This window comes from Macaca mulatta, chromosome 15 (assembly GCF_049350105.2).
Source record: "Macaca mulatta isolate MMU2019108-1 chromosome 15, T2T-MMU8v2.0, whole genome shotgun sequence".
NCBI classification, from domain to species: Eukaryota; Metazoa; Chordata; class Mammalia; order Primates; family Cercopithecidae; genus Macaca; species Macaca mulatta.
In genome coordinates, this window is record NC_133420.1 from 48,859,824 (window position 1) to 48,864,053 (window position 4,230).

The 4,230-nt window shown below is 46.7% G+C and overlaps 1 pseudogene; it reads left to right on the forward strand.

Moving 5' to 3' along the window:
* The first annotated feature begins 2,333 nt into the window (after positions 1-2,333).
* LOC106993663 (Y-box-binding protein 1 pseudogene) lies at positions 2,334-4,004 on the forward strand (annotated as a pseudogene).
* The last annotated feature ends 226 nt before the right edge of the window (positions 4,005-4,230 follow it).

A 4,230-nucleotide genomic window follows, 5' to 3' on the forward strand; every position in this document is an offset into this window, starting at 1 on the left:
CCAGAGATTTACAATAAGTTCATCAAAGGCAAGCCAGCAAGAGAAGCCAGGTCTAAGGGGAACTAGTTCTACCATACCTTTTTCCTTTCCCTTTGTTCAAAGGAGTTGGCAAGGTCTTTTCTGCCTTACCTACCCCTACCCACACTTAGCTCTTCTCATATTCAAAGCCTTACATACACCATATCTTCCCTAAGGATAAAGCTGTCTGTAACCCATCCAATCCCACAAACATTTATTGAGCACCTTTGTGCAGCCGTGTGCCAGATGCTGGAGATTCACAGATGACACAGTCCTTGCCCTTGGGTACTTATACAGCCTGTTATAATTAAAGACGTCGTATCATTGTGCTTTGACAAAAATTGTCTTGAATGTACTGTATTATTGGAACACAAGAGAAAGGAGGGGAAATGGTTTGATGGTTCTTCAAAATGTGAAACAGAATTACTGTGCACCCCCGTAACTCCATTTGCAGGTTTATACCCAAAAGGATTGAAGATCGGTATACATGGATATGCATACACCATTCACAATGGCCAAAAGGTAGAAACAACCCAATGTCCATGAATGGATGAATGGATAAACAAGTTGTATGATATATCCATACAACAGAATATTACTCAGCCATAAAAAGGAATAAAGTTCTCATAAATGTGACCATGTGGATGAACCTTGAAAACATTATGTTAAGTGAAAGAAGCCAGACAAAAGGTCAAATATTATTATTATTCCATGTATATGAAATATCCAGAATAGGCAAATCCATAGAGACAGAAAGCAGATTGGTGGTTGCCAAGGGCTAAGGGAGTAGAGAATGTGGAGTGACTGCTTCATGGTACAGGGTTTCCTTCTGGGGTGGTGAAAGTGCTCTGCAACTAGATAGTAGTATCAGTTGCACAACATTGTAAATGTACTAAACGTCACAAATTGCTTGTTTAAGTGGTTAATTCTATGTTATTGAATTTCACCTTAATTTTAAAAAGAGAAAGAAAGAAAAAGAGGAAGTAGAGGATGTGTGTCCAGGTGTGGTGGCTCATACCTGTAATCTCAGCACTCTGAGAGGCTGAGGCAAGCAGACCACATGAGGCCAGGAGTTCAAGACCAGCCTGGCCAACATGGTGAAACCCCGTCTCTACTAAAAATCCAAAAATTAGCTGGGTTCGATGGCATGCGCCTATAGTCCCAGCTACTCAGGAGGCTAAGGCACCAGAATCACTTGAACCTGGAGGCGGAGGCTGCAATGAGCTGAGATCACGGGATTACACTCCAGCCTGAGCGACAGAGGGAAATTCTGTCTCAAAAAAAGAAAAAAAAAGGATGTGAAAAAACCAGAAAATAAGCTTACCAGATCAACTGACGATCAGCTCTTGCAAGCCTGGAATGTCTTTGGACTTTATTTATTCTAGGAGAAGTGGGAGAGCTAGTAAGGATTTTTAAGCAGGAACATGACTGGATCAGGTCTATATTTTACACTGAAATTTTTTAGTGGAGGCTGACAACAGCAGGGAGGTTCCTGGACCCAGGGAAACGACATGTGAAGTCTGTCAGCCAGTGAATGATCATAAAGGATGTACCAGAATATGAAATACCTGCCTGATCATGTTTCAGTTAAGTCGTTGTAACGATCTTTCACAAAATTCAAACTCAGGAATATTAACTGGGATGAGAAATACGAGTCACAACTCTTTTCAAATTGATTTTTAAAATACCATAAGCCCATCTTTTCGCACATCCTACCAGCTTTGGCATCCCACAGAGCTTTTAAAGTAAAATTAACCCACTTCATCTTCCTCCAAAGATTACTCATAAAGACCTGTCTTTGAACAAATACTTCACCAAGTAAGCCTGTTTTTTATTAGAGCAAAAGGCAGTCCAAAAATAGGTTTAGAAAAAGAGCTATGATCCACGATTAATACACTTATTTTTCTCAGTCTCAATTTTAGTCACTTCAGCATGTCCAAAACGACTGCACACTAACCTTTTTTTTTTTTTGGAGACGGAGTCTCGTTCTTGTCGTCCAGGCTGGCGTGCAGTGGCGCCATCTTGGCTCACTGCAACCTCGGCCTCCCAGGTTCAAGCGATTCTCCTGCCTCAGCCTCCCGAGTGCCTCAGCCTCCCGAGTAGCTGGGATTACAGGCGCAAGCTTCTACGCCCAGCCATTTTTTTTTTTTTAGTAGAGACGTGGTTTCACCGCGTTGGTCAGGCTGGTCTCAAACTCCTGACCTCAGGCGATCCACCCGCCTCGGCCTCCCAAAGTGCTGGGATTACAGGGGTGAGCTACCGCGCCCGGCCACACTAACTTTTTAAGAGAGCCAAGAGTTCAATCGGTAGCCTGAGCGGAGAGTGGACCCCAGAGATCCCTGAGCAGCCCCCACCGCCGCCTCCGGCGCTAGTTACCATCACACCCCGGGAGGAGCCGCAGCTGCCGCAGCCGGCCCCAGTCACCATCGCCGCAACCTTCAGCAGCAAGGCCGAGACCTAGCAGCTGCCCGCCGTCCCCGCCCTCAGCGCGGGTGACACAACACCAGGCACTATGGGCAGCGGCGCAGGAAGCGGTGGCCCAGGCGGCTTCACATCAGCGGCACCTGCCGGCGGGGACAAGCAGGTCACCGCAACTAAGGTTTTGGAAACAGTAAAATGGTTCAACATAAGGAACGGATATGGTTTCATACAGGAATGACATTAAGGAAGATATATTTGTACCCCAGACTGCCAAAAAGAAGAATAAACCCCAGGAGGTACCTTCGCAGTGTAGGAGATGGAGAGACTGTGGAGTCTGATTTTGTTGAAGGAGAAAAGGGTGCGGAGGCAGCACGTATTATAGGTCCTGGTGGTGTTCCAGTTCAAGGTAGTAAATATGCAGCAGACCGTAACTCTTATAGATGCTATCCACGTCATAGGAGTCCTCCACCCAATTACCAGCAAAATTACAGGAATAGTGAGAGTGGGGGAAAGAACGAGGGATAGGAGAGTGCCCCCGAAGGCCAGGCCCCACCACGCTGGCCCTACCGCAGGCGAAGGTTCCCACCTTCCTAGATGCGGAGACCCTATGGGCGTGGGCCACGGTATTCCAACCCTCCTGTGCAGGGAGAAGTGATGGAGAATGCTGACAACCAGGGTGCCGGAGAACAAGGTAGATCGATGCGGCAGAGTATGTATCAGGGACATAAACCACGATTCTGCAGGGGCCCTCCTTGCCAAAGACAGCCTAGAGAGGACAGCAATGAAGAGGATAAAGAAAATCAAAGAGGTGAGACCCAAGGTCAGCAGCCACCTCAACGTCGGTACCGCCGCAACTTCAATTACAGATGCAGACGCCCAGAAAACCCTAAACAGACCGGGCGTGGTGGCTCACGCCTGTAATCCCAGCACTTTGGGAGGCCGAGGTGGGTGGATGACCTGGGGTCAGGAATTCGAGACCAGCCTGGCCAATATGGTGAAACCCTGTCTCTACTAAAAATACAAAAATTAGCCAGGCATGGTGACAGGCCCCTGTATGTAGTCCCAGCTACTCTCAAGGCTGAGGTAGGAGAATCGCCTGAACTCGGGAGGTAGAGGTTGCAGTGAGCAGAGGTCGCGCCATCGCATTCCTGCCTGGGGGACAAGAGCGAGGATCTGTCTCAAAAGAAAAAGAAAAACAGAAAAGAAAAGAAAACCCTAAACCACAAGATGGCAAAGAGACAAAAGCAGCCCATCTGCCAGCTGAGAATTCGTCAGCTCCCGAGGCTGAGCAGGGCGGGGCTGAGTAAATGCCGACTTACCATCTCTACCATCACCCAGTTTAGTCATCCAACAAGAAGAAATATCAAATTCCAGCAATAGGAAATGAACAAAAGATTGCAGCTGAAGACCTTAAGTGCTTGCTTTTTGCCCGTTGACCAGATAAATAGAACTATCTGTATTATCTAAGCAGCATGGGGTTTTTATTATTTTTACCTAAAGATGTGTCTTTTTGGTCATAACAAATGTGGTTTTTTTTTTAAGCCTGTTTTTTTTTCTCAATATGCCTTTAAAGGTTTTTAAATTGTTTCCTGTCTGGTCAGGTTGAGATTTTTAATAACTTCATTTTTAATTTGTTTGTTTGTTTGTTTGTTTGTTTGTGAGACGGAGTCTCGCTGTGTCACCCAGGCTGGAGTGCAGTGGCGCGATCTCGGCTCACTGCAAGCTCCGCCTCCCAGGTTCACGCCATTCTCCCGCCTCAGCCTCCGAGTAGCTGGGACTACAGGTGCCCGC